We start from the raw sequence: 18272 nt of genomic DNA, 5'->3' as shown, positions 1-18272 counted from the left end.
TTCCCCATAGGCCAAAACGGGGGAAGTAAAAAAAGCACCCCCAGCAGATGTATGCAGAGTTGGGCTGGGGGGTGATGGGGAGCGGGCTGTTGGCAGCTGTGTGGTGGCTGCTGGCAGCCGTGTGCTGGCTGCAGGGGTGGGCCCCGGGCGGCTGCGGAGGGCCCCCGGAGTGCACCTACCAGTAGGGGCTGAAGACCCAGGCTGAACCTCCGATGTGCCCGGGCAGGACACCCAGGAGGCGGGGAGCAGCCCCCGCTGAAGCCCACGGCAGTTGGCAGAGGCGAGTCTTGGAGAAAAAAACGACAAAGTCCAAACGCTCCAGGCGAGCCGGCCAGGGGTGCGGACCCGGCTGGCCGGGCCGGCGGGAGCTGCGGCGGCCGGGGCTGAGCCGAGCGTCGACGCATGTCCTGAGAACCGGGAAGGGGACAAACCGGTGGCTCCAGGCCGGGTTGGAGTTCCATGAGGTCGGCCTGACTCTGGAGGTTTTCCCCCTGGCTTTTCTCCATAGGCCAAAACGGGGGGAGGCAAAAAAGCACCCCCAGCAGATGTATGCAGGAGGGGCTGGGGGGTGACGGAGAGCGGGCTGTTGGCAGCTGTGTGGTGGCTGTTGGCAGCTGTGTGGTGGCTGCTGGCAGCCGTGTGCTGGCTGCAGGGATGGGCCCCGGGCGGCTGCGGAGGGCCCCCAAAGCGCACCTACCAGTAGGGGCTGAAGACCCAGGCTGAGCCTCCGATGTGCCCGGGCAGGACACCCAGGGGGCGGGGAGCAGCCCCCGCTGAAGTCCATGGCATGTGCCAGAGGCGACTCTTGGAGAAAAAAAACGACAAAGTCCAAACGCTCCAGGCGTGCCGGCCAGGGGTGCGGACCCGGCCGGGCCGGCGAGAGCTGCGGCGGCCGGGGCAGAGCCGCGTGTCGATGCAGGTGGTGAGAACCGGTATGAGGGTAATCCTGGTCGCTCCGGGCCGAGCCAGGGTTCCAGGAGGGCGGAAGGAGCGGGCCCGTTTCCCCTGATAGCGCCGACGACGGTAAAATAAGGCCTCGCAAAACGTCAGCACGAACACCTTGTCGGGGTATAAGGGAACGAGCGGTGTGCGGTCTTTGACAAAGTGACAGTATTTCTCCAAAAAAAGCACCCCCGGCAGATGCGTGCAGACGGGGCTGGCTGGTGACGGAGAGCGGCGGGCTGTTGGCAGCAGTGTGCTGGCTGCAAGGGGTGGCCCGGGGCGGCTGCGGAGGGCCCCCAAAGTGCACCTGCCAGCGGTGGCTCAAGACCCTGGCTGAGCCTCCGATGTCCCCGGGCAGGACCCCAGCAGGCCGGGCACGGACCGCAGCTTGCCCCCTTTGCCGTCCGATGAAGCTCGCACGGTCAGAAAAAGTTTCAAAGTCCCAACGGGGGAGAGAGTGTTGACGGCGAGGGGGCGCTGGCTGCTCCAGGGGCCGGGAGGGAGGCCCTGGAGGTCGGCCTGGGGGTGAGTGGAGCGGCCCCCGTGTGTCCCTGAGCGTCCCCCGGTCTTTGGTCGAGAGGGGGTCTCAGCCGCTAATGTGCCCGCCCGGGTACCTAGGCAGGCCGGCCTGGGGCGAGTGGAGCAGCCCCCGTGTGTCCCTGAGCGTCCCCCGGTCTTTGGTCGAGAGGGGGTCTCAGCCGCTAGTGTGCCCGCCCGGGTACCTAGGGAGGCCGGCCTGGGGCGAGTGGAGCAGCCCCCGTGTGTCCCTGAGTGTCCCCTGGCGTTTGCTGAAGAGGGGGTCTCAGCCGCTAATGTGCCCGCCTGGGTACCTAGGGAGGCCGGCCTGGGGCGAGTGGAGCAGCCCCCGTGTGTCCCCGAGCGCCCCCCGGTCTCTGGTGGAGAGGGGGTCTCAGCCGCTAATGTGCCCGCCTCAGGGAGTCCGGCCTGGGGCGAGTGGAGCAGCCCCCGTGTGTCCCCGAGTGCCCCCCCGGTCTTTGGTGGAGAGGGGGTCTCAGCCGCTAATGTGCCCGCCTCAGGGAGTCCGGCCTGGGGCGAGTGGAGCAGCCCCCGTGTGTCCCTGAGCGTCCCCCGGTCTTTGGTGGAGAGGGGGTCTCAGCCGCTAATGTGCCCGCCTCAGGGAGGCCGGCCTGGGGCGAGTGGAGCAGCCCCCGTGTGTCCCTGAGCGTCCCCCGGTCTCTGGTGGAGAGGGGGCCTCAGCCGCTAATGTGCCCGCCTCAGGGAGGCCGGCCTGGGGCGAGTGGAGCAGCCCCCGTGTGTCCCTGTGTGTCCCCCGGTCTTTGGTGGAGAGGGGGCCTCAGCCGCTAATGTGCCCGCCTCAGGGAGGCCGGCCTGGGGCGAGTGGAGCAGCCCCCGTGTGTCCCTGAGCGTCCCCCGGTCTTTGGTCGAGAGGGGGTCTCAGCCGCTAATGTGCCCGCCTCAGGGAGGCCGGCCTGGGGCGAGTGGAGCAGCCCCCGTGTGTCCCTGAGCGTCCCCCGGTCTTTGGTGGAGAGGGGGCCTCAGCCGCTAATGTGCCCGCCTCAGGGAGGCCGGCCTGGGGCGAGTGGAGCAGCCCCCGTGTGTCCCTGAGCGTCCCCCGGTCTTTGGTCGAGAGGGGGTCTCAGCCGCTAATGTGCCCGCCTCAGGGAGGCCGGCCTGGGGCGAGTGGAGCAGCCCCCGCGTGTCCCTGAGTGTCCCCTGACGTTTGCTGAAGAGGGGGTCTCAGCCGCTAATGTGCCCGCCTCAGGGAGGCCGGCCTGGTGCGAGTGGAGCAGCCCCCGTGTGTCCCTGAGCGTCCCCCGGTCTTTGGTGGAGAGGGGGCCTCAGCCGCTAATGTGCCCGCCTCAGGGAGTCCGGCCTGGGGCGAGTGGAGCAGCCCCCGTGTGTCCCCGAGCGCCCCCCGGTCTCTGGTGGAGAGGGGGTCTCAGCCGCTAATGTGCCCGCCTCAGGGAGTCCGGCCTGGGGCGAGTGGAGCAGCCCCCGTGTGTCCCCGAGCGCCCCCCGGTCTCTGGTGGAGAGGGGGTCTCAGCCGCTAATGTGCCCGCCCGGGTACCCAGGGAGGCCGGCCTGGGGCGAGTGGAGCAGCCCCCGTGCGTCCCTGAGCGCCCCCCTGGCGTTTGCTCAAGAGGGGGTCCCAGCCGCCAATATGGCCGCCCGGGTACCCGCGGGGGCCGCCCTGGGGCGAGTGGAGCAGCCCCCGTGTGCCCCTGAGCGCCCCCTGGCGTTCGCTGAAGAGGGGGTCTCAGCCGCCAATATGGCCGCCCGGGTGCCCGGGGGAGCGGCCTGGGGTGGCCCTGTGCAGCCTCCGGGCGCCCCTGAGTGTTTTCCAGTATCTGGCCGAGACACCCCCTGACCCTCCGACTGTGTCCGTTTGGAGCGCCTGGTGCCTGGGCACCCCCTGAGTGTTTTTCAGTATCTGGCCGAGACACCCCCTGACCCTCCGACTGTGTCCGTTTTTAGTGCCTGGTGCCTGGGCACAGACCGCGGCAGCTCCCGCTGGCCGCATTGACAGAGTGCTGAAAAAATGACAAAGTCCGAAAATGCCTGAGAACCGGGAAGGGGACAAACCGGCGGCTCCAGGCCGAGCCGGAGTTCCAGGAGGTCGGCATGATTTTGCCGGTTTCCCCATAGGAGGTGCCAAGTTGCCAAAATGGGGGAACTCAAAAAAGCACCCCCGCCAGATGTATGTAGGGGGGCTGGATGGTCGATGGGGAGTGGGTGCCTGGCAGCAGGGGCCACCCCGCGCAGGTGCCCCGGGGGGCCCGCGGGGGGCCCCCGAAGACACCCCCCCCAGCACTCGCTGAAAACCCCGTCCGAGCCGCCCGCGCTGCCCGGAGGGAGTCCCGGGAGGCCGGGCACGGCCCGCAGGTCTCTCCCTCTGCCCCCCGGTGAGGTTTGCACGGGGGGGAAAAGTTTCAAAGTCCCGACGGGGGGCGAGAGACAGTGCGGCGAGGGGTGGCGGGCTGCTCCGCGGACCCGGGGGAAGCCCGGGGAGGGCGGCCTGAGGGCGCGGAGGGCCCCCTGAGAGTGCCTACGGGTAGTAGGTGAGAAACCCTGCCTGTACCTCCCACGGGGCCCGGGCAGGGACCCCGGGAGGCCGGGCAGAGCCCGCAGGTCGCCCCCTTCCCGTCCGATGAAGCTCGCACGGTCAGAAAAGTTTCAAAGTCCCAACGGGGGGAGAGTGTTGACGGCGAGGGGGGTGCAGGCTGCTCCAGGGTCCGGGGGCAGCCCCTGGAGGTCGGCCTGGGGGTGTGGAGGGGCCCCCCTGAGAGCACCCAACAGTAGTTGCTCAAGACCCTGCCTGAGCCTCCGATGTGCCCGGGCATGAACCCCAGGAGGCGGGGAACAGCCGTGGCAGCCCCTGCTGAAGTCCTTGGCAGTTGGCAGAGGCGAGTCTTGGGGAAAAAAACGACAAAGTCCAAACGCTCCAGGCGCCGGCCAGGGGGGCGGACGTGGCTGGCCTGGCCGGCGGGTGCTGCGGCTGCCGGGGCTGAGCCGAGTGTCGATGCATCTCCTGAGAACCGGGAAGGGGACAAACCGGTGGCTCCAGTCCGAGCTGGAGTTCCAGAAGGTCGGCCTGACTCTGGAGGTTTTCCCCCTGGCTTTTCCCCATAGGCCAAAAGGGGGGAAGTCAAAAAAGCACCCCCGGCAGATGTATGCAGAAGGGGCTGGGGGGTGACGGAGAGCGGGCTGTTGGCAGCTGCGTGGTGGCTGCAGGGGTGGGCCTGGGCGGCTGCGGTGGGCCCCCTGAGTGCACCTGCCCGTGGTGGCTGAAAACCCAGGCTGAGCCTCCGATGTGCCCGGGCAGGACCCCAGGAGGCCGGGCACAGAACGCCGGTTGCCCCCCATTGCCGTTTGACGAAGCTTGCACGGTCAGAAAAGTTTCAAAGTCCCAACGGGGAGAGAGTGTTGACGGCGAGGGGGTGCTGGCAGCTCCAGCGGCCGGGGGCAACCGCTGGAGGCTGGGCCCGGACTGCGGCAGCCCCCCTTGCAGTCGAACAAAGTTTGAGGAGACGAGTCATGAAAATGACAAAGTCCAAACGCTCCAGGCGTGCCGTCCAGGGGGGCGGACCCAGCTGGTCGGACCGGCGGGAGCTGCGGCGGCCGGGGAAGAGCCGAGTGTCAATGCAGGTCACGAGAACCGGTATGAGGGTAAACCTGGCCGCTCCGGGCCGAGGCACGGTTCCAGGAGGGCGGAAGGAGCGGGCCCGCTTCCCCTGATAGCGCCGACGGCGGTAAAATAAGGCCTCGCAAAACGTCAGCACGAACACCTTGTCGGGGTATAAGGGAACGAGCGGTGTGCGGTCTTTGACAAAGTGACAGTGTTTCTCAAAAAAGCACCCCCGGCAGATGTGTGCAGACGGGGCTGGCTGGTGTGGGAGAGCGGCGGGCTGTTGGCAGCAGTGTGCTGGCTGCAGGGGTGGCCCGGGGCGGCTGCGGAGGGCCCCCAAAGCGCACCTACCAGTGGTGGCTGAAAACCCCCGCTGAGCCTCCGATGTCCCCGGGCAGGACCCCAGGAGGCCGGGCAGAGCCCGCCGCTTGCCCCCTTGCCGTTTGACGAAGCTTGCACGGTCAGAAAAGTTTCAAAGTCCCCACGGGGGGAGAGTGTTGACGGCGAGGAGGTGCTGGCTGCTCCAGGGGCCGGGGGCAACCCCTGGAGGCTGGGCACGGACTGCGGCAGCCCCCCTTGCAGTCGAACAAAGTTTGAGGAGACAAGTCATGAAAATGACAAAGTCCAAACGCTCCAGGCGCCGGCCTGGGGTGCGGACCCGGCTGGCCGGGGCCGGCGGGAGCTGCGGCGGCCGGGGCTGAGCCGAGTGTCAATGCAGGTCCTGAGAACCGGGAAGGGGACAAACCGGTGGCTCCAGGCCGGGTTGGAGTTCCAGGAGGTCGGCAGGACTCTGGAGGTTTTCCCCTTGGCATTGTCCCATTGGCCACAATGGGGGAAGTCAAAAAAGCACCCCCAGCAGATGTATGCAGAGGGGCTGGCGGGTGACGGAGAGCGGGCAGTTGGCAGCTGTGTGGTGGCTGCAGGAGGTGGGCCTGGGCGGCTGCGGAGGGCCCCCAAAGTGCACCTACCAGAAGGGGCCCAAGACCCAGGCTGAGCCTCCGATGTGCCCGGGCAGGACACCCAGGAGGCGGGGAGCAGCCCCCGCTGAGGTCCATGGCATGTGCCAGAGGCGAGTCTTGGAGAAAAAACGACAAAGTCCAAACGCTCCAGGCGCCGGGCAGGGTGGCGGACCCGGCTGGCCGGGCCGGCGGGGGCTGCGGCTGCCGGGGCTGAGCCGAGTGTCAATGCATGTCCTGAGAACCGGGAAGGGGACAAACCGGTGGCTCCAGGCCGGGTTGGAGTTCCGGGGGGTCGGCCTGACTCTGGAGGTTTTCCCCCTGGCTTTTCCCCATAGGCCAAAACGGGGGGAGCCAAAAAAGCACCCCCAGCAGATGTATGCAGGAGGGGCTGGGGGGTGACGGAGAGCGGGCTGTTGGCAGCCGTGTGCTGGCTGCAGGGGTGGGCCTGGGCGGCTGCGGAGGGCCCCCTGAGTGCACCTGCCAGCGGTGGCTCAACACCCTGGCTGAGCCTCCGATGTCCCCGGGCAGGACCCCAGGAGGCCGGGCAGAGCCCGCCGCTTGCCCCATTGCCGTTTGACGAAGCTTGCACGGTCAGAAAAGTTTCAAAGTCCCAACGGGGAGAGAGCGTTGACGGCGAGGGGGTGCTGGCTGCTCCAGGGGCCGGGGACAACCCCTGGAGGCTGGGCACGGACTGCGGCAGCCCCCCTTGCAGTCGGACAAAGTTTGAGGAGACAAGCCATGAAAATGACAAAGTCCAAACGCTCCAGGCGCCGGCCAGGGGGGCGGACCCGGCTGGCTGGGCCGGCGGGGGCTGCGGCTGCCGGGGCTGAGCCGAGTGTCAATGCAGGTCCTGAGAACCGGGAAGGGGACAAACCGGCGGCTCCAGGCCGAGCTCGAGTTCCAGAAGGTCGGCCTGACTCTGGAGGTTTTCCCCCTGGCTTTTCCCCATAGGCCAAAATGGGGGAAGTCAAAAAAGCACCCCCAGCAGATGTATGCAGAGGGGCTGGGGGGTGATGGGGAGCGGGTGTTTGGCAGCAGTGTGCTGGCTGAAGAGGTGTGCCTGGGCGGCTGCGGAGGGCCCCCTGAGTGCACCTGCCAGCGGTGGCTCAAAACCCTGGCTGAGCCTCCGATGTCCCCGGGCAGGACCCCAGCAGGCCGGGCACAGACCGCAGCCTGCCCCCCTTGCCGTTTGATGAAGCTTGCACGGTCAGAAAAGTTTCAAAGTCCCAACGGGGAGAGAGTGTTGACGCCGAGGGGGTGCTGGCTGCTCCGGTGGCAACCCCTGGAGGCTGGGCACAGACTGCGGCAGCCCCCCTTGCAGTCGAACAAAGTTTGAGGAGACAAGTCATGAAAATGACAAAGTCCAAACTGCTCCAGGCGCCGGCCAGGGGGGGCGGACCCGGCTGGCCGGGCCGGCGGGAGCTGCGGCTGACGGGGTTGAGCCGAGTGTCGATGCATGTCACGAGAACCGGCATGAGGGTAAACCTGGCCGCTCCGGGCCGAGGCACGGTTCCAGGAGGGCGGAAGGAGCGGGCCTGTTTCCCCTGATAGCGCCGACGGCGGTAAAATAAGGCCTCGCAAAACGTCAGCACGAACACCTTGTCGGGGTATAAGGGAACGAGCGGTGTGCGGTCTTTGACAAAGTGACAGTGTGTCTCAAAAAAAGCACCCCCGGCAGATGTGCGCGGACGGGGCTGGCTGGTGACGGAGAGCGGGCTGTTGGCAGCGGTGTGCCGGCTGCAGGGGTGGCCCGGGGCGGCTGCGGAGGGCCCCCTGAGAGCACCTACCAGTAGTTGCTCAACACCCTGGCTGAGCCTCCGATGTCCCCGGGCAGGACCCCAGGAGGCCGGGCACAGACCGCCGGTTGCCCCCCCCATTGCCGTTTGATGAAGCTTGCACGGTCAGAAAAGTTTCAAAGTCCCAACGGGGAGAGAGTGCTGACGGTGAGGGGGTGCTGGCTGCTCCAGGGGCCGGGAGGGAAGCCCTGGAGGTGGGCCTGGGGGTGTGGAGGGGCCCCCTGAGAGCACCTACCAGCAGTTGCTGAAGACCCTGCCTGAGCCTCCGATATCCCCGGGCAGGACCCCAGGAGGCCGGGCACAGACCGCAGCCTGCCCCCTTGCCGTTTGATGAAGCTTGCACGGTCAGAAAAGTTTCAAAGTCCCGACGGGGAGAGAGTGTTGACGGCGAGGGGGTGCTGGCTGCTCCAGGGGCCGGGGGGGGGAACCCCTGGAGGCTGGGCACGGACCGCGGCAGCCCCCCTTGCAGTAGAACAAAGTTTGAGGAGACAAGTCATGAAAATGACAAAGTCCAAACTGCTCCAGGCGCCGGCCAGGGGGGCGGACCCGGCTGGCCTGGCCGGCGGGTGCTGCGGCTGCCGGGGCTGAGCCGAGTGTCGATGCATCTCCTGAGAACCGGGAAGGGGACAGACCAGTAGCTCCAGGCCGAGCTGGAGTTCCAGGAGGTCGGCCTGACTCTGGAGGTTTTCCCCCTGGCTTTTCCCCATAGGCCAAAACGGGGGGAGGCAAAAAAGCACCCCCAGCAGATGTATGCAGAGGGGCTGGGGGGTGATGGAGAGCGGGCTGTTGGCAGCTGTGTGGTGGCTGCAGGGGTGGCCCTGGGCGGCTGAAGAGGGCCCCCTGAGTGCACCTACCAGCAGTAGCTCAAGACCCTGCCTGAGCCTCCGATGTCCCCGGGCAGGACCCCAGGAGGCCGGGCACAGACCGCAGCCTGCCCCCTTGCCGTTTGATGAAGCTTGCACGGTCAGAAAAAGTTTCAAAGTCCCAACGGGGAGAGAGTGTTGACGGCGAGGGGGCGCTGGCTGCTCCAGGGGCCCGGGGCAGCCCCTGGAGGCTGGGCACGGACCGCGGCCGCCCCCCTTGCAGTCGAACAAAGTTTGAGGAGACAAGTCATGAAAATGACAAAGTCCAAACGCTCCAGGCGTGCCGGCCAGGGGTGCGGACCCGGCCGGCCGGGCCGGCGGGGGCTGCGGCTGCCGGGGCTGAGCCGAGTGTCAATGCATGTCCTGAGAACCGGGAAGGGGACAGACCGGTGGCTCTGGGCCGAGCTGGAGTTCCAGGATGTCGGCCTGACTCTGGAGGTTTTCCCCCTGGCTTTTCCCCATAGGCCAAAATGGGGGAAGTCAAAAAAGCACCTCCAGCAGATGTATGCAGAGGGGCTGGCGGGTGACGGAGAGTGGTCTGTTGGCAGCAGTGTGCTGGCTGCATAGGTGTGCATGGGCGTCTGCGTAGGGCCCCCTGAGTGCACCTGCCAGTGGTGGCTGAAAACCCAGGCTGAGCCTCCGATGTGCCCGGGCAGGACCCCAGGAGGCCGGGCACAGACCGCAGCCTGCCCCCTTGCCGTTTGATGAAGCTTGCACGGTCAGAAAAGTTTCAAAGTCCCAACGGGGAGAGAGTGCTGACGGTGAGGGGGGTGCCGGCAGCTCCAGGGGCCGGGGGCAACCCCTGGAGGCTGGGCACGGACTGCGGCAGCCCCCCTGGCAGTCGAACAAGGTTTGAGGAGACAAGTCATGAAAATGACAAAGTCCAAACGCTCCAGGCGTGCCGGCCAGGGGAGCGGACCCGGCCGGCCGGGGCGGCGGGAGCTGCAGCTGCCGGGGCGGAGCCGAGTGTCAACGCAGGTGGTGAGATCCGGTATGAGGGTAATCCTGGTCGCTCCGGGCCGAGCCACGGTTCCAGGAGGGCGGAAGGAGCGCGCCTGTTTCACCTGATAGCGCCGACGGCGGTAAAATAAGGCCTCGCAAAACGTCACCACGAACACCTTGTCGGGGTATAAGGGAACGAGCGGTGTGTGGTCCTTGACAAAGTGACAGTATTTCTCAAAAAAGCACCCCCGGCAGATGTGCGCGGACGGGGCTGGCTGGTGATGGAGAGCGGGCTGTTGGCAGCAGTGCGCTGGCTGCAGGGGTGGCCCAGGGCGGCTGCGGAGGGCCCCCAAAGCGCACCTACCGGTGGTGGCTGAAAACCCAGGCTGAGCCTCCGATGTGCCCCGGGCAGGAACCCAGGAGGCCGGGCACAGACCACAGCTTGCCCCCTTGCCGTCCGATGAAGCTTGCACGGTCAGAAAAAGTTTCAAAGTCCCCACGGAGAGAGAGTGTTGAGGGCGAGGGGGAGCTGGCTGCTCCAGGGGCCGGGGGCAACCCCTGGAGGCTGGGCACACCCCCTTGCAGTCGAACAAAGTTCGAGGAGACAAGTCATGAAAATGACAAAGTCCAAACGCTCCAGGCGCCGGCCAGGGGGGCGGACCCGGCTGGCCGGGCTGCCGGGGCTGCGGCTGCCGGGGCTGAGCCGAGTGTCGATGCATGTCCTGAGAACCGGGAAGGGGACAAACCAGTAGCTCCAGGCCGAGCTGGAGTTCCAGGAGGTCGGCCTGACTCTGGAGGTTTTCCCCCTGGCTTTTCCCATTGGCCAAAATGGGGGAAGTCAAAAAAGCACCCCCGGCAGATGTATGCAGAGGGGCTGGCTGGTGATGGGGAGCGGGCTGTTGGCAGCGGTGTGCTGGCTGCAGAGGTGTGCATGGGCGGCTGCGGAGGGCCCCCCGAGTGCACCTGCCCGTGGTGGCTGAAAACCCAGGCTGAGCCTCCGATGTGCCCGGGCAGGACCCCAGGAGGCCGGGCACAGAACGCCGGTTGCCCCCTTGCCGTTTGATGAAGCTTGCACGGTCAGAAAAGTTTCAAAGTCCCAACGGGGAGAGAGTGCTGACGGTGAGGGGGGTGCTGGCTGCTCCAGGGGCCGGGAGGGAGGCCCTGGAGGTGGGCCTGGGGGTGTGGCGGGGCCCCCTGAGAGCACCTACCAGCAGTTGCTCAAGACCCTGCCTGAGCCTCCGGTGTTGCAGGGCAGGACACCCATTGGCGGGGAAAAGCAGGTGGCAGCCCCTGCTGAAGTCCTTGGCAGAGATGAGTCTTTGAAAAAAATGACAAAGTCCAAACTGCTCCAGGCGCCGGTCAGGGGGGCGGACCCGGCTGGCCGGGCCGACGGGAGCTGCGGCGGCTGGGGAAGAGCCGAGTGTCAAGGCATGTCCTGAGAACCGGGAAGGGGGCAAACCAGTAGCTCCAGGCCGGGCTAGGGTTCCAGGAGGTCGGCCTGACTCTGGAGGTTTTCCCCCTGGCTTTTCCCCATAGGCCAACATGGGGGAAGTCAAAAAAGCACCCCCGGCAGATGTATGCAGAGGGGCTGGGGGGTGACGGGGAGCGGGCTGTTGGCAGCAGTGTGCTGGCTGCAGAGGGCCCCCGAGGTGCTGCACCTACCAGTAGTTGCTCAAGACCCCCCATGACCCTCCGGTGTTGCAGGTCAGGACACCCATTGGCGGGGAACAGCAGGTGGCAGCCCCTGCTGAAGTCGTTGGCAGGGATGAGTCTTTGAAAAAACGACAAAGTCCAAACGCTCCAGGCGTGCCGGCCAGGGTGGCGGACCCGGCTGGCTGGGCCGGCGGGAGCTGCGGCTGCCGGGGCTGAGCCGAGTGTCGATGTATGTCGTGAGAACCGGTATGAGGGTAATCCTGGTCGCTCCGGGCCGAGGCACGGTTCCAGGAGGGCGGAAGGAGCGGGCCCGTTTCCCCTGATAGCGCCGACGGCGGTAAATTAGGGCCTCGCAAAACGTCAGGACGAACACCTTTTTTGCATATAAGGGAACGAGCGGTGTGCGGTCCTTGACAAAGTGACTATTTCTCAATGTGCTGAGGAGTGGGGACCGCTCAAAGTCAAAGCACCGCGGCCGCCCCTCTGCCACCTCCCTGGGAGCAGAGTCATCGAGCGCGAGTGTCCCCACTCCGCCTGTCCAGGCCGCGGGGCCGACAGGCTGGCTGGCTGCCCGGGCAGACCCCGCTCTCCGAGCGGCCGGGCCCCAACGTTCGAGAGGTGTAGGAAGCCACCTTGGGGGTGCTGCGGAGGCCCCCCTGACACCGCCTCCAAGCCCTTGCTGAGAGCCCTGTCCTAGCTGCCTGCGCGGGCAGGCGGGACCCCCCAGTAGGCCGTGCACAGCCCGCGGCAGCCACTGCTGAAGCCCAGGGCAGTTGGCAGAGATGAGTCTTTGAGGAAAAACGACAAAGTCCAAACGCTCCAGGCGCCGGCCAGGGGTGCGGACCCGGCTGGACGGGCCGGCGGGAGCTGCGGCGGCTTGGGAAGAGCCGAGTGTCAATGCATGTCCTGAGAACCGGAAAGGGGACAAACTAGTAGCTCCAGGCCGGGATGGAGTTCCAGGAGGTGGGCCTGACTCCGGAGGTTTTCCCCTTGGCATTTTCCCATTGGCCACAATGGGGGAAGTCAAAAAAGCACCCCCAGCAGATGTATGCAGAGGGGCTGGCTGGTGATGGGGAGCGGGCTGTTGGCAGCGGTGTGCTGGCTGCAGAGGTGTGCATGGGCGGCTGCGGAGGGCCCCCTGAGTGCACCTGCCCGTGGTGGCTGAAAACCCAGGCTGAGCCTCCGATGTGCCCGGGCAGGACCCCAGGAGGCCGGGCACAGAACGCCGGTTGCCCCCTTGCCGTTTGACGAAGCTTGCACGGTCAGAAAAGTTTCAAAGTCCCAATGGGGAGAGAGTGGTGACGGCGAGGGGGTGCTGGCTGCTCCAGGGGCCGGGGGCAACCCCTGGAGGCTGGGCACGGACCGCGGCCGCCCCCCTTGCAGTCGGACAATGTCTGAGGAGACAAGTCATGAAAATGACAAAGTCCAAACGCTCCAGGCGTGCCGGCCAGGGGTGCGGACCCGGCTGGCCGGGCCGGCGGGGGCTGCAGCTGCCGGTGCTGAGCCGAGTGTCAGTGCAGGTCCTGAGAACCGGGAAGGGGACAAACCGGTGGCTCCAGGCCGAGCTCTAGTTCCAGGAGGTCGGCCTGACTCTGGAGGTTTTCCCCTTGGCTTTTCCCCATAGGCCAAAAGGGGGGAAGTCAAAAAAGCACCCCCGCCAGATGTATGCAGAAGGGGCTGGCTGGTGATGGGGAGCGGGCTGTTGGCAGCGGTGTGCTGGCTGCAGAGGTGTGCATGGGCGGCTGCGGAGGGCCCCCTGAGTGCACCTGCCCGTGGTGGCTGAAAACCCAGGCTGAGCCTCCGATGTGCCCGGGCAGGACCCCAGGAGGCCGGGCACAGAACGCCGGTTGCCCCCTTGCCGTTTGACGAAGCTTGCACGGTCAGAAAAGTTTCACAGTCCCAACGGGGAGAGAGTGCTGACGGTGAGGGGGTGCTGGCTGCTCCAGGGGCCGGGAGGGAGGCCCTGGATGTGGGCCTGGGGGTGTGGAGGGGCCCCCTGAGAGCACCTACCAGCAGTTGCTCAAGACCCTGCCTGAGCCTCCGGTGTTGCAGGGTAGGACACCCATTGGCGGGGAACAGCAGGTGGCAGCCCCTGCTGAAGTCCTTGGCAGTTGGCAGAGATGAGTCTTGGAGAAAAAAAACGACAAAGTCCAAACTGCTCCGGGCGCCGGTCAGGGGGGCGGACCCGGCTGGCCGGGCCGAGGGGAGCTGCGGCGGCTGGGGAAGAGCCGAGTGTCAAGGCATGTCCTGAGAACCGGGAAGGGGGCAAACCAGTAGCTCCAGGCCGAGCTGGAGTTCCAGGAGGTTGGCCTGACTCTGGAGGTTTTCCCCCTGGCTTTTCCCCATAGGCCAAAATGGGGGAAGTCAAAAAAGCACCCCCGCCAGATGTATGCAGAAGGGGCTGGCTGGTGATGGGGAGCGGGCTGTTGGCAGCAGTGTGCTGGCTGCAGAGGGCCCCCGAGGTGCTGCACCTACCAGTAGTTGCTCAAGACCCCCCCTGACCCTCCGGTGTTGCAGGGCAGGACACCCAGGAGGCGGGGAACAGCCGTGGCAGCCCCTGCTGAATCCCACGGCAGTTGGCAGAGATGAGTCTTTGAGAAAAACGACAAAGTCCAAACGCTCCAGGCGCCGGCCACGGAGGGCGGACCCGGCTGGCCGGGCCGGCGGGAGCTGCGGCGGCTGGGGCTGAGCCGAGTGTCGATGCTTGTCGTGAGAACCGGTATGAGGGTAATCCTGGGCCCTCGGGGCCGAGGCACGGTTCCAGGAAGGCGGAAGGAGCGGGCCTGTTCCCCCTGATAGCGCCGACGGCGGTAAATTAAGGCCTCGCAAAACGTCAGGACGAACACCTTTTTTGCATATAAGGGAACGAGCGGTGTGCGGTCTTTGACAAAGTGACTATTTCTCAGAGTGCTGGGAAGGGAGTGGGGGCCGCTCAAAGTCAAAGCACCGCGGCCGCCCCTCTGCCACCTCCCTGGGAGCAGAGTCATCGAGCGCGAGTGTCCCCACTCCGCCTGTCCAGGCCGCGGGGCCGACAGGCCGGCTGGCTGCCCGGGTAGACCCCGCTCTCCGAGCGGCCGGGCGCCACGTTCAAGAGGTGTACGAAGCCACCTGTGGGGGGTCTGCGGAGGCCCCCCTGAGAGCGCTGATAACCCTGTCCTAGCTGCCTGCGCGGGCAGGCGGGACTCCCCCAGGAGGCCGTGCACAGCCCGCGGCAGCCACTGCTGAAGCCCAGGGCAGTTGGCAGAGATGAGTCTTTGAAAAAACGACAAAGTCCAAACGCTCCAGGCGCCGGCCACGGGGGGCGGACCCGGCTGGCCGGGCCGGCGGGAGCTGCGGCTGCCGGGGCTGAGCCGAGTGTCAATGCATGTCGTGAGAACCGGTATGAGGGTAATCCTGGTCGCTCCGGGCCGAGGCACGGTTCCAGGAGGGCGGAAGGAGCGGGCCCGTTTCCCCTGATAGCGCCGACGGCGGTAAATTAGGGCCTCGCAAAACGTCAGGACGAACACCTTTTTTGCATATAAGGGAACGAGCGGTGTGCGGTCTTTGACAAAGTGACTATTTCTCAATGTGCGGAGTGGGGACCGCTCAAAGTCAAAGCACCGCGGCCGCCCCTCTGCCACCTCCCTGGGAGCAGAGTCATCGAGCGCGAGGGTCCCCACTCCGCCTGTGCAGGCCGCGGGGCCAACAGGCTGGCTGGCTGCCCGGGCGACCCCCCTCCGAGATGCCGGGCCGGGGCAGACTGTGCAAACGCGCGCGGGCGTGTTTTCTTCCCCTGGGGTGGAGCCCTTCCACCCCACGCCGTCCGAGGCCCGTTGGCCTCGGGCGGCCTGCCTCCGAGAGTGGGAGAGAGACGGAGGACGGTGGCCCGCGGCGGCGCGAGGCGTCCCCGTTGTTCCGCCACGACTGCCAGCCGGTCGATCCTGCCGGTAGCCTGGGCTTGTCTCCGCTCCGCCTGTCCAGGCCGCGGGGCCCACAGGCGGCTTGCCTGGGAAGACCCCGCTCTCCGAGCGGCCGGGCGCCACGTTCAAGAGGTGTACGGAGCCACCTGTGGGGGGGTCTGCGGAGGGCCCCCCTGAGAGCGCTGATAACCCTGTCCTAGCTGCCTGCGCGGGCAGGCGGGACCCCCAAGAGGCCGGGCACAGCCCGCGGCAGCCCCCGCCGAAGTCCACGGCAGTTGGCAGAGACGAGTCTCGGAGAGAAAACGACAAAGTCCAGACGCTCCAGGCGCCGGCCAGGGGTGCGGACCCGGCTGGCCGGGCCGGCGGGAGCTGCGGCTGCCGGGGCCGAGCCGAGTGTCGACGCATGTCGTGAGAACCGGTATGAGGGTAATCCTGGGCCCTCGGGGCCGAGCTACGGTTCCATGAAGGCGGAAGGAGCGGGCCTGTTTCCCCTGATAGCGCCGACGACGGTAAAATAAGGGCTCGCAAAACGTCAGGACGAACACCTTTTTTGCATATAAGGGAACGAGCGGTGTGCGGTCTTTGACAAAGTGACTATTTCTCAGAGTGCTGGAGTGGGGACCGCTCAAAGTCAAAGCACCGCGGCCGCCCCTCTGCCACCTCCCTGGGAGCAGAGTCATAGAGCGCAAGTGTCCCCACTCCGCCTGTGCAGGCCGCGGGGCCAACAGGCTGGCTGGCTGGCTGGCTGCCCGGGCGACCCCCCTCCGAGATGCCGGGCTGAGGCGTAGGCAGCCGCCTCCATCACCACCACCCAAGGCGAGAGAGTGGGTCAACGGGAGAGCCGTCGCGGCCGGGGGACCCTCGCCGCGCCCATGTCCGGGGAAGGACCACAAGGGCCCTGCTCCCCGGCGCCCCGGCGAGCGGGTTCACCCTCGGCGCGTACGGCTCTCGAGGATGGGGAAGGGACGCGCGTGGGCGTCCCTCCCGTCCCCCGCGGAAGAAGGCGAGCGACTCTGCGCGTCGGGACACCCCGCGGAGCCCCCTGCGGGGGGAGTACTCCGGGGGAGAAGCGTGGCGCAGGGGGTGCAGCCCTTTCCCAGGCCACCGTGCGACGGCGTCGGTGGGGCCGACGCCGAGAGAGAGAACGATCCGGGCTCTCCCGCCTCAGGGCGGCCGAGAGCGGGGCACGGGCCCCACGTTTGGTGACGGTTTTCCCGAAAGCGAAGGACCCCCGCCTGTCCCCTCGGGCTCCGGCCGATGCGGGCGGTCCAGGGCGGGGATAGGGGACGGCGGCCTGCGGACGACGCGCTTTATCCCCAGAAGGAGCGAGGCATGAGGGGGTGTTCCACCCCCGCCGGCCGGTCTCGCTCCTTCTCCGGGCTACGCCTCGGCGGAGTAAAGACCCCCGGGTCAACGCTCCCGCGTCCGGGTGCCGCCGCGCGTCCCCTTCCCGCGGGGGGGGTGGATCCCTTCCACCCCTGGCCGTTCGAGGCCCGTGCGCCTCGGGCGGCCTCCCTTCCGAGAGAGGGAGAGAGAGACGGAGGACGGTGGTCCGCGACGGCGCGAGACGTCCAAGTTGTGTTCCCCACGGCGGCTACCCGGTCGATCCCGCCCGGTGGCCTAGGCTTTTCCCCACTCTGCCTGTCCTGGCCGCGGGGCCGACAGGCTGTCTGCCCGGGTAGACCCCGCTCTCCGAGCGGCCGGGCCCCAACCTTCAAGAGGTGTACGAAGCCACCTCGGGGTGGAGCCCTTCCACCCCTGGCCGTCCGAGGCCCGTGCGCCTCGGGCGGCCCCCCTTCCCGAGAGAGGGAGAGAGACGGAGGACGGTGGTCCGCGACGGCGCGAGGCGTCCGAGTTGTGTTCCCCACGGCGGCTACCCGGTCGATCCCGCCCGCCGGTAGCCTAGGCTTTCCCCCACTCTGCCTGTCCAGGCCGCGGGGCCGATAGGCTGTCTGCCCGGGTAGACCCCGTTCTCACTGAGCGGCCGGGCCCCAACGTTCAAGAGGTGTACGAAGCCACCTCGGGGTGGAGCCCTTCCACCCCTGGCCGTCCGAGGCCCGTGCGCCTCGGGCGGCCTCCCTTCCGAGAGAGGGAGAGAGACGGAGGACGGTGGTCCGCGACGGCGCGAGGCGTCCAACTTGTGTTCCCCCACGGCGGCTTCCCGGTCGATCCCGCCCGCCGGTAGCCTAGGCTTTTCCCCGCTCCGCCTGTCCAGGCCGCGGGGCCGACAGGCTGTCTGCCCGGGTAGACCCCGCTCTCCGAGCGGCCGGGCGCCACGTTCAAGAGGTGTACGAAGCCACCTTTGGGGGGGCTGCGGTGCCCCCCGCCCCGAGAGTGCCTCCCAGGCCGAGGGAGCCCGGCGGTCGAGTGTCGTAGGAAAGCGCGTGCCACGGCTGTGTCGGTCACAGGGGCCAGAGGTAGTTTGGGCAACGGCTTAGATCCGTATGAAGCTCATCCTTTCCGGCCTGTTCTGGCGGCGGCTAGGCGCGCGCGCGCGAATGGCACGACGCCCCTGGTTCCAGCGAGGCGACGGCGCCCCGCACCCCACTCTCTGGGCCGAGCAGAGCCCCCGAGCGCAAGGTTCCCCGCTCCGCCTGTCCAGGCCGCGGGGCCAGCAGGCTGTCTGCCCGGGTAGACCCCGCTCTCCGAGCGGCCGGGCCCCAACGTTCAAGAGGTGTACGAAGCCACCTTGAGGTGGAGCCCTTCCACCCCTGGCCGTCCGAGGCCCGCCGGTAGCCTTGGCTTGTCCCCACTCCGCCTGTCCAGGCCGCGGGGCCGACAGGCTGTCTGCCCGGGTAGACCCCGCTCTCCGAGCGGCCGGGCCCCAACGTTCAAGAGGTGTACGAAGCCACCTTGGGGGGCTGCGGTGCCCCCCGCCCCGAGAGTGCCTCCCAGGCCGAGGGGAGCCAGGTGGTCGAGTGTCGTAGGAAAGCGCGTGCCACGGCTGTGTCGGTCACACGGGCCAGAGTTAGCTTGGGCAACGGCTTAGATCCGTATGCAGCTCAACCTTTCCGGCCTGTTCTGGCGGCGGCTAGGCGCGCGCGAACGTCACGACGCCCCTGGCTCCAGCGAGGCGACGGCGCCCCGCACCCCGCTCTCTGGGCCGAGCA

Source organism: Eleutherodactylus coqui, unplaced genomic scaffold (genome assembly GCF_035609145.1).
Source record: "Eleutherodactylus coqui strain aEleCoq1 unplaced genomic scaffold, aEleCoq1.hap1 HAP1_SCAFFOLD_388, whole genome shotgun sequence".
Classification (NCBI taxonomy): Eukaryota; Metazoa; Chordata; class Amphibia; order Anura; family Eleutherodactylidae; genus Eleutherodactylus; species Eleutherodactylus coqui.
This window is presented reverse-complemented; position numbering follows the sequence as displayed.